Below are 11,754 nucleotides of genomic sequence, written 5' to 3' on the forward strand. Positions count from 1 at the left end.
TTGTACTGCGTTGTAGTAAACAGTGTGAATAGAGTGTGTAGACACATACAGTGGTGCTTGAAAGTTTGTGAACCCTTTAGAATTTTCTATATTTCTGCATAACTTCCCCGGGGCCTCCTCCCGGGGGCCTCTGTCTCTCGGCTGGCCTGGGAACGCCTCGGCGTTCTTCCCGAGGAGCTGGCTGAGGTGTCTGGGGAAAGGGAAGTTTGGGCTTCCATGCTTAGACTGCTGCCTCCGCGACCCGGTCCCGGATAAGCGGAAGAAGACGAGACGAGACGAGACGAGTCTGCATAACTTTTAGGACTTGTGTGAAAATCTGATGATGTTTTAGGTAAAACATCACCAGATTTTCACACAAGTCCTAAAAGTAGATAAAGAGAACCAAACAAATGAGTCAAAAATATTATACTTGGTCATTAGTTATGGAGGAAAATGATCCAATATTACATATCTGTGAGTGGCAAAAGTATGTGAACTTTTGCTTTCAGTATCTGGTGTGACCCCCTTGTGCAGCAATAACTGCAACTAAACATTTCCGGTAACTGTTGATCAGTCCTGCACACTGGTTTGGAGGAATTTTAGCCCATTCCGTCATACAGAACAGCTTCAACTCTGGGATGTTGGTAGGTTTCCTCACATGAACTGCTCGCTTCAGGTCCTTCCACAACATTTCCATTGGATTAAGGTCAGGACATTGACTTGGCCATTCCAAAACATTGACTTTATTCTTCTTTAACCATTCTTTGGTAGAATGACTTCTGTGCTGAGGGTCGTTGTCTTGCTGCATGACCCACCTTCTCTTGAGATTCAGTTCATGGACAGATGTCCTGACATTTTCCTTTAGAATTCACTGGTAATAATTCAGAATTCATTGTTCCATCAATGATGGCAAGCCATCCTGGCCCAGATGCAGCAAAACAGGCCCAAACCATGATACTGCCACCACCATGTTTCACAGATGGGATAAGGTTCTTGTGCTGGAATGCAGTGTTTTCCTCTCTCCAAACATAATGCTTCTCCTTTCAACCAAGTTGTTCTATTTTGGTCTCATCCGTCCACAAAACATTTTTCCAATAGCTTTCTGGCTTGTCCACATAATCTTTAGCAAACTGCAGATGAGCAGCAATGTTCTTTTTGGAGAGCAGTGGCTTTCTTCTTGCAACCTTGCCATGCACACCTTTGTTGATCAGTGTTCTCCTGATGGTGGACTCATGAACATTAACATTAGCCAATGTGAGAGAGGCCTTCAGTTGCTTAGAAGTTAGCCTGGGGTCCTTTGTGACCTCGCTGACTATTACATGCCTTGCTCTTGGAGTGATCTTTGTTGGTCAACCACTCCTGGGGAGGGTAACAATGGTCTTGAATTTCTCCATTTGTACACAATCTGTCTGACTGTGGATTGGTGGAGTCCAGACTCTTTAGAGATGGTTTTGTAACCTTTTCCAGCTTGATGAGCATCAACAATGCTTTTTCTGAAGTCCTCAGAAATCTCCTTTGTTTGTGCCATGATACACTTCCACAAAAATGTGTTGTGAAGATCAGACTTTGATAGATCCCTGTTCTTTAAATAAAACAAGGTGCCCACTCACACCTGATTGTCATCCCATTGATTGAAAACACCTGACTCTAATTTCACCTTCAAATTAACTGCTAATCCTAGAGGTACACATACTTTTGCCACTCACAGATATGTAATATTGGATCATTTCCCTCAATAAATAAATGACCAAGTATAATATTTTCATCTCATTTGTTTACCTGGGTTCTCTTTATCTACTTTTAGGACTCGTGTGAAAATCTGATAATGTTTTAGGTCATATTTATACAGAAATATAGAAAATTCTAGAGAGAGAAATTCTAAAGGCTTCACAAACTTTCAAGCACCACTGTAACAGAGTGTCACAACTGCAAAAAAATTCACATGCAAAAAAACAGTTCACATGAAAACCTATGAATAGCTGTCTGTATGCTGTGTTCTGATATAAAATACGCCCTGTATCCTTGTTGTGGAGACTTCAAAATATCATCACCATTACCCCTGGCTTTCGGTCCATATGAGTCTGCTTTTGGGATTACCAAAGTGTGATCATTCAACATTTCTGGAAGGGGTCTCCACAGTGAAGCCATTCATCAGTTCTATGCAGAAATGCCACTGACTTCTTTCGGCCAGAACTCATCTCAGATGGACCGAAAGACAGTGGAAACATGTGCTGTGGTCAGATGAGTCCACATTTCAGCTTGTTTTAGGGACAACCGCATGTTAAGTTCTCAGTGTCAAAGGTGAATATGACCATCCAGTTTGTTATCAAAGAAAGGTACAAAAGCCAGCATCTGTGATGGTATGGGGGGCATCACTGCTCACAGCATGAGGGAGTTGCATGTGTGTGAAGGTACCATTTATATATTGGGGAATATGATGGGGTTTTAGAGACACGTTCATCAAGTCAATATCTCTTCCTCGGAAGTCCATGCTTATTTGAGCAGGACATTGCCAGGCCTCATTCAGCACGGGCTACAACAACATGGTTTCGTAGACACAGAGTGCATGTGCTTGACTGGCCTCTTGCCAGTCCAGGTCTGTCTCCTATTGAGAATGCATGGTGCATCATGAAGAGGAGAATCAGACAATGGTGATCATGGACTGCTGAGCAGCTAAAGTCTTGTATCAAACAAGAATGTATAAAAAAATTCCAATTGCAAAACTGCAACAATTAGTCTCCAGTGTCAGCACTTTGAAACACTAAATTTGACAAAGTCTTCAGGATGGAGGACTTTCTGCTTTCCAGGTTCTCGATAAAGTGACAAGCCTGAAGTTTTATTAATATCAAGAGAAGCTAATGAGGAAACCCTTATGGAAAAATCACATGCATTTCACATGTGATTATGTGAATAACATGCGAAGGCCCTTTTCAACCTGATATGCACTGAAACAACATTGGAAAAATAATCGTGAAATGTAAGAAAATAACATCTGAAAAAATGAACTCACTTTCCCTACATGATGTGAAGAGAAAGGAATAATGTGTAATAATCATGTTAAAAACATTTATGGGTAAATATCACATATGACAATAAATGAATTGGGTGTAAATACCATGAATGTAAATAAAATGAATTAATAATTTGAAGAAAATACATGTGCAAATAAAATATACTGTACATGCACTAAGAATCAATTTATGAAAATAAATGAATCATGGGGAAAAATCAAATAAATATAAAAAGTATGTGCATGACATGGAAAAAATGTACATCTGAAAAAAAATTAATCATGGGTAAATATCACATTAAAAATCATAATGTAAGTGATAACATGAACTAAGTAGTTTCCACAACATTAACTATTAATGGATAAAAACTACAAAGTATTGATTTTTAATTTATCAAAAAAGAGTAATTGTTCACAAATTCCTGGTGTAATAATATCATAAACTGATATATACGAGGGTTTGTAATAATTGTGAGGAATTTCATTAATTTTGCACAATATTCGACTAACAGACAAATAGTTTTTTTTGTGCATGGAAGACATGAGTGCTCTCATAAGGGTGAATTTCTGAGCAAATTAACAGCAAATGAGAAACACACCTGTTGAGGGGAAGAGTGGCTATGTGACACACTTCTATAGGATATTCATTAGACTTCTGTATTTGCCCTATTTGTTCGTCCTTTCATATCTCTCTCTCTCTCTCTCTCTTATTCCTCCATAGCTCAAAGTCACCAACATCAATCTTCCTAGTTGTCATGGAAACATAGGGATTATTTTTTCCTGCATTGGGGTTGTAGGGTCATGATGGAGAATACAGGTGTTTTATTCGCACTTCCTTCTCTTCCTGTTTATTTTACATGAAGAGGTGAATAAGTATGATACATAAAGATGGTTAATTCTATGATGTCCTGATGCTGAATGCATAATATATTAATCTGGTTATTGAAGTAATCTCATTGGTGTGCACTGTACATCTTCCCCTTTCAGTCTTTTCAAGTAGCTGCCAGGTGAAAAAATGTAAAATAGTGTGTGTTTTTTTTTCCAGGTAACTTCCCTGAGCCCTGATACTGTATAGCTTCCTGTTTAATCTTTCAGATCATGTCTGGAATGATTTGCAAAATTGCAGCACCTAAGAAAACAGTGTCCAGGTTATCCTGCTTGTTTAGAGGAAGTATGAGACCTAGGTGACCTTTGACCAGAGATTGTGTGTTTATTTGGATGTCCTTGAAGGACAGATGGGGAAAACATTAGCCAGCAATAAAGACAGACACCCCACTGCTCCTTCATCACTCCATCTGTTTTTTTCTATAAAAATTAATCGTGATGTAATTTTTGGCTTCCTCAGTTAACCCCTTAGTCTCAATGTAGGTCCTGGATAATACATTTTAAGATAATAAGCAGTGGCTGATTAAGCATAATCAATTACGAATATTAGAGAGCTTTGCTAAAATTAGCAACATGCAACAAGTTTTTTATTCATCTCATACCACAGTAATTTCCTGATGATGATGATGATGATTATTATTATTATTATTGGGCGGCATGGTGGTGTAGTGGTTAGCACTGTCACCTCACAACAAGAAGGTTCTGGGTTCGAGCCTGGCAGCTGATGGGGGCCCTTCTGTGTGGAGTTTGCATGTTCTCCCCATGTCTGCATGGGTTTCCTCCAGGTGCTCTGGTTTCCCCCACAGTCCAAAGACATGCAGTTTAGGCTAATTGGTGTCTCTAAATTGACCGTAAGGGTGAATGATTGTTTGTCTCTATGTGTCAGCCCTGCGATGACCTGGTGACTTGTCCAGGGTCATCGCAGGGCTATGACCCTGTGCTAACCACTACACCACCATGCTGCCCCACCTCTCACCTGTAGTCAGCTGGGATAGGCTCTAGCTTGCCCCCAACCCTGCACAGGATAAGCAGTTATGGATAATGGATGGATTATTATTATTATTATTAGTAGTAGTAGTAGTAGTAGTAATTCAAGAATGACACATCATACTTTTTATCTATTTATTGTGATGGAACGTCCATGAAACAAGTGCAGTCCTTCCCTCACCAGCCTCTTCTCTTGCATTCAATCAAAAAAAAACCCAGCTTCTAATATTACTGAGAAATCACAGAGCCCTCTGCTCTCATCTCATCTCATCTCATCTCATCTCATCTCATCTCATCTCATCTCATCTCATCTCATTATGTCTAGCCGCTTTATCCTGTTCTTCAGGGTCGCAGGCAAGCTGGAGCCTATCCCAGCTGACTACAGGCGAAAGGCGGGGTACACCCTGGACAAGTCGCCAGGTCATCACAGGGCCAACACATAGACACAGACAACCATTCACATTCACACCTACGGTCAATTTAGAGTCACCAGTTAACCTAACCTGTATGTCTTTGGACTGTAGGGGAAACCGGAGCACCCGGAGGAAACCCACACGGACACGGGGAGAACATGCAAACTCCGCACAGAAAGGCCCTCGCTGGCCACGGGGCTCAAACTCGGACCTTCTTGCTGTGAGGTGACAGCGCTAACCACTACACCACCATGCCGTCTGCCCTCTGCCCTGAAGAACATAATAGTTACAGCTTTATTTCTTATTATTACAAAGCACTGACACTATAGACTCCTTCCAAAAATGTTCAATAAACATCTCAATTCAGAAAACTGGCGGCACGGTGGTGTAGTGGTTAGCGCTGTCGCCTCACAGTAAGAAGGTCCTGGGTTCGAGCCCCGGGGCCGGCGAGGGCCTTTCTGTGCGGAGTTTGCATGTTCTCCCCGTGTCCGTGTGGGTTTCCTCCGGGTGCTCCGGTTTCCCCCACAGTCCAAAGACATGCAGGTTAGGTTAACTGGTGACTCTAAATTGACCGTAGGTGTGAATGTGAGTGTGAATGGTTGTCTGTGTCTATGTGTCAGCCCTGTGATGACCTGGCGACTTGTCCAGGGTGTACCCCGCCTTCGCCCATAGTCAGCTGGGATAGGCTCCAGCTTGCCTGCGACCCTGTAGAAGGATAAAGCGGCTAGAGATAATGAGATGAGAATTCAGAAAACTTTACCATATCCACTGACACATTTTTAATCCATTTACTGTATGTGGATCGTTCACCATACAAGTGGCTGTGTATCATATTAGAACAATTAGTCGTTGTCGTCGTAGTAGTAGTAGCAAAACACCTTGAGGCTGGGATTACTGTCAAAGCTGCTGATGGAGAAAACTAGTCAATTAATTCTGATCAATCAGAATGAAGAGTATCCGGTCATTTAGCACAGAAGTCTTTTAGCACAAATCCAAAGTCTTTTAGCACAAGTTCTAAAGTCTCTTAGCACAACTCTATGTTCTTTAGCACAACTCTGGATTATGGTCACAATAAGCGAAAAAAACAAACAAACTTGTCTTGATATAGGAAGGGGTTTATTATGATTGCTTAGGGACTGGAAGCCATAATTTCTGTTGCTGTGCGTGTTAAGGATCAGTTGTTGATCCCTGAAACGTGGACTGAAAATCTGGTTCTTAAAAATTAAATGAATGTCTTCCAACTTCTTAAATCATGTGCATTTTTAGTGGGACCTGCAGTTAAACTGATTATCAAGTTGTTGTTTTTTTGTTTCAAGTTAAATTATTTCACTTTCTTGCATTTAGAAGTCACAGCAATCATCTAAAATGTAAATAGTTTAATAAAATAATTGAAATAGCTGTACATAGTTTTCCTTTCTTTTGACCTTTTTTCTTTTGTAAAAAATTAAAATAAAGAACAAATAAAAAGCTTTCTTTAAACTCTTATCATCTTGTAAATTTAATTTGACTTTTCATTCTTTATCAAATTAGCAAATTGTAAATAATAAATATGATATAATTTAAGCTTAGCACTTTAATAAAGACAAAACAAACCTGGAAATTGGTTGTAGCAATGTACTGTGTCAGGGTACATTCTGTGTTAAATAATTTGGAGGACTGGTGACTAACATACCATCAAACATGGCAGTTTCAAGATTGTGGAGTGGGGAAATACAATTGCTCATTTTCAATCAGAATCTCGGCAACTTTCATTAAAAAATAAATCCATCAAACATCTTTAAACATGACCAGTAAGTACTCATAATAAAGATCAAGTGTTCTTGGATCTTGTGCTAAAGAACTTAGAGTTGTGCTAAGAGACTTAAGAACTTGTGCTAAAAGACTTTGGATTTGTGCTAAAAGACTTTTGTGCTAAATAACCGTAAACCCAATGAAATATTCAACAATGCTGTTTTGTTCTTAGTATATATTGTTTTTAATTAGGTGTAGCTTGTTAAATCACAATGATGCATTTTTATTGGTGGTTTGGTTTAATATTCAGCTTATTTCTCAAGTTTCCTTTGTCACATTTTCTCCAGCAGAAATACATTGATTATGAAATCTAATTGTTGATTAACAGATAGATTACACAATATCTGCTAATATCTGCAAAAACTCTAAAAACTTTTATTATTTTCCATTGGATAAAAGTTAGACTTCCAATAAAGCAACATACTATACAGTACATATGGGTGTGGGTGCCAGTTCCATGTGAATTAAGATGAATGAAGCAAGGTAACCCAACTCTTTCACGTTCCACCTTCCATGCTCTTGCTCTGTTGACTTACCCTTTTCCAACAGTTCAACATGTATTTATTTGGATTTGGGTTAAACGCCATATTAGGGGTCGTTTTTCATTCTTGTTTTATCCACCAATGACTCCACATTCATCTGCTACAGTGGGGGATGAGGTGAGTAAGGCGACACTAAAACGACAGTTGAACTGAATTCAACATGACCCTTAAAATGGCTGCCGCTCTGGCTATAGACAAAGAATAGCAGGCAGCTGCATCTAGATGACGTGAAGCTGGAGAAGGCTGGTAAATAATGCAGAGTCGTCAGAGTACGTCCGATAAGAATCACATGTGAGCACACTCTCTTTTCATTCCTCTATTTAAGTTAATAAGGCAAAAAGAAATGCAGCTTGTTATATCCCCAACAGCAAAATTTCATCCTGAAGACTTTCAAGTCAAGTCAAGTTTATTTTTATAGCACTTTTAACAATAAACATTGTCGCAAAGCAGCTTTACATAATTTAAATGACTTTAAACATGAGCTAATTTTATCCCTAATCTATCCTGTGGAGGAAAACTGTTACAAAAAGCCGACACTTTAGACCCCTTTATTAAATTTAAAATAAACATCTCCTCACACAAAAAATCACCATGTCAACATTTTTCTTTGTTAAATAACGTTGTTAAAATCAGTTTATTATTAGACTTACATTATGTGGAGCATTCGCCATACGCATCCCTGTGAATTCGCCATTACTATAGAAATAATAATGTATTAGAACAACCACATTAATGTCGAACAGTGATCCATCTTGCAGACAAATTACTGTCAGAGCTACAGTTATGGGCTTACAATCATACCAACACACAAACACAGATGATCTACCACTTCTAGGGCAGCTTTTGCAGCCCAGTATAGTAGAATGTGCATCTGAGCCTCTTACCTGCCAGCCAGCCAGGTAACTGGAGACTGTGGGTCTGAATATTTTAGACAGAGAGAAAGAAAGGCAGAGAGAAAAAGGAGAGAAAGAGAGAGAGGGGAAGCAAAACACACATCTACTACCCTTTGAACGTGCTGCTTATGTGCATTGTGGTGCAGATCCATTGAGGTGATATCAGAAAGAGTGGAATAACGCATACAGACACAGCAGCCGATTAATCAGCTGCTATTGAGCCATGGCGGCCACTTGGCACTGGCTGGCTGGGGCAAAATGTAACATGATTGTCCACCCCAAGCCTAACTAAATAGAATAGAAAATGAAGAGGTAAAATGAACCCCTGAAAGCCAGGAGAGCAATCACATATGGCCTAAAGCTGCCACAGTGGGGTGTGACCACAGTGTATTTAACTACTGAATATCAGTCAGTGCCTGTGTGTGGTTGTAGTGATAGTGGTCACATGGTGTGGGTCAGCTTCCTGTGGGGTTGGGGTCATAACGGATGTAGAGGGTATGGGGTGATTGGGTCATTTGTGTGTATGCAAGGAGGGGGACCAAGGGCCCATCAATCTGATTAAGCACTGACCCCTGACCTGTCCAAGACCTCAGTCCAGCTTCACGGGTTTTGGATTTCAATAGGAGGGATTTGGGTGAAGAAAGACAAAGAAAGACAAGTTAGCAGTATGGTAGGTACAGTACTTAGTGAGTTAGTCTAATAGAAAGTCATACTATTTTTGCATTATTGTATAGCTCTGTGGAAGCATAAGAATAACTGAAAAACTAGAAAATCTGAAAAGTCATGGGGGATCTTTCTGTTACTCAGAGGACCAAATATTCTGAAATGGTATAGATTCAAACTATATCCAGATGCTCATTATGAGCCATACTCAGATTCTGAATGTATGCAAATTAGTATTTCAACCTCAGACATAGCTACAGAGTTAATCACTTTTCAGACAGTTGGGAAGGCGTTAAATGCTCAGGGTAGAGTTTGCTTAAAATAGAGGTGTGTCTCAATTATGCATTATTCTGACCTTAGAACTAGACACATTTTCTTGCATGATTTCAGCTCAAGTGAGGAGCAGTGGAAGTCCAACTCCACTGTCTGACAGTTTGATATAACCTCAATGAGATAGCATCTTAAATGGAGACTGGAGGATCGAATATTTTCATGGATAAAATTATGAACAAATTGAGCTGTAAACATAACAGAAGAGTGCTTGATCAGCTTATCCTTCAAACCCTGGCCATGTTTTATTGTTTTCTAAGGAATTAACAAAAACAATGGCATTATTTGACAACTCAAAATAGTGTATTAAAAACATGATAAAATAACCTACATCCATGCACATGTTCTGATTTCATGAACTTGATTTAGCATCTTGTGGCTTCATAAATTCAGCTTCTTTCTATTCCCCTGATTTATTCTGGGATTAAAGGCAAGTGCTTGTGCTTAAAACTCACACTATTAAAAACACTTCTACTCAAGAAAAATCTGTACAACTGAGGAGGGGAGAAGTGCATGGTCATTTGAATCATCTGAATAAGCCCAGAAAATTGACTTGAGTAATCCAGAGATGAACATGTAGAACTTTCCATATGTAAAAATACTGATGTAACTTTTACCCTTAAATCAGCTCTGAATGTGATCATTAAAAAAATGGTGCACAAAATCAAGCTTATATGTTAATGTGGGGAATTAATGACAGCTAGAGTGTTAGGTTGATTCTAATTACTGGTTATTAGCATATGCAGTAAAAAGCTGTGACAAATGGGATGTAGAGTATATAGAATGCTCTGTATGTAAGAGACGTTAAATAGCTGATGGATGATGATATTATGCAATTCATCACAATGATACTCATTTCTCAAAATCTGTGAAAATGCAGTTTGGAGTTGCGCCAACATTTTTAGTTCAAAGCTCTGAATATTTTGCCACATAATTTCCAGACACTATTTTTGGCTTGGAACAGATGCAAACAGGTGAGAAAGTCAAGGAAAAAACAACATATAAAATGTATTAGTGAGGTATTATACCACCATGAGCTACCAGAGCAGCTTCAACACACTTTGGCATGGATTCTACAAGTTGATAGAACTGAACAGAATGCTGGACTTAATGCTAAAAGATTCATTCAAAAGCTATTCCCTCAGTTGGTATTTTGATGGAGAATGCTGTCTAACACATTGGTAAAAAAAAATCTCCCATGGGTGTTAAACTGGGCTGGTATGGTCTTGGCAAATGAGTTACGTCACTGGCATCGCTGTCAAAAAATTCAGTGAGTCCTGATGCCATGTAGATAGGGGCATTGTGGCATTTTAGGTAAAAAAAAAAAAAAACAGTGTGCAATGTTACTGAGACAACCCCTAAACCCGACACTAATACAAATCAATTTGTAGGAAATACATATAAACTTTATATAAAATAAAAATCCCTGTATAATGGATTACTCTAAGTCCAGACATTATATAGTAATGTCTGGACTTACAGTAGAGTGTCTCTGACCAAAGTTGGGTTGTAATTGTCTCTTAGTGTCAGTTCCAAAGTGATGTCATGTGTTTGCATGTGGTCAAGTTTTTGTTTGTGGTGTCTGTGAGCCGGGGCAGTATTTGTAATGTCTCTTTCTCTTTGAGTAGTTTTTGGGAAACTGTATTGGTTGAGTCGTGTGTGTGTGTGTGTGTGTGTGTGTGTGTTTGAAGTCTTGCCTACAGCATCTGCAGTGTGTTTGTGTATATGTTCATAGTTCAAAGATGTCTCCAGGCTTTGCTTTCACCACTCCTTTATGCAAGTGTTTGTTTCTTGTTTGCTAAGTAATTGTTTTGTCTCTTGTCCATTTCCTCCGTTTCCAGTCAGACGGATTCATATGTGTGTCTACAGAGATGCTGATGTACAAAGAAACTTGTTTTAAGCGTGCGTGTGTGTGTGTGTGTGTGTGTGTACACAGCTTTCTCTTCTGTGTGTGATACAGCATGCCCCTGCTATTTCCCTTCCCCCTCATCTCCACAGCTCACGGTATGGATTATTCCATCTCCACACAGACACACATAAAAAGAGGAGTTTCTTTGTGTCAGATCATCCATTCACCATAAATCATAGCTAAAAACAATAAAGTCTATTTTTAAAAACAATTATTTAAAGGGCAGTTAAACAGTTAATATAACATTAATTTTGTATGACATTATTTTAATTTAATATTGTATATGCTTAGGGTACAATGGCTCACAGTAAACAGCTCTTTGTGTGTGTGTGTGTGTGTGTGTGTGTGTGTG

This window comes from Neoarius graeffei, chromosome 1 (assembly GCF_027579695.1).
Source record: "Neoarius graeffei isolate fNeoGra1 chromosome 1, fNeoGra1.pri, whole genome shotgun sequence".
NCBI classification, from domain to species: domain Eukaryota; kingdom Metazoa; phylum Chordata; class Actinopteri; order Siluriformes; family Ariidae; genus Neoarius; species Neoarius graeffei.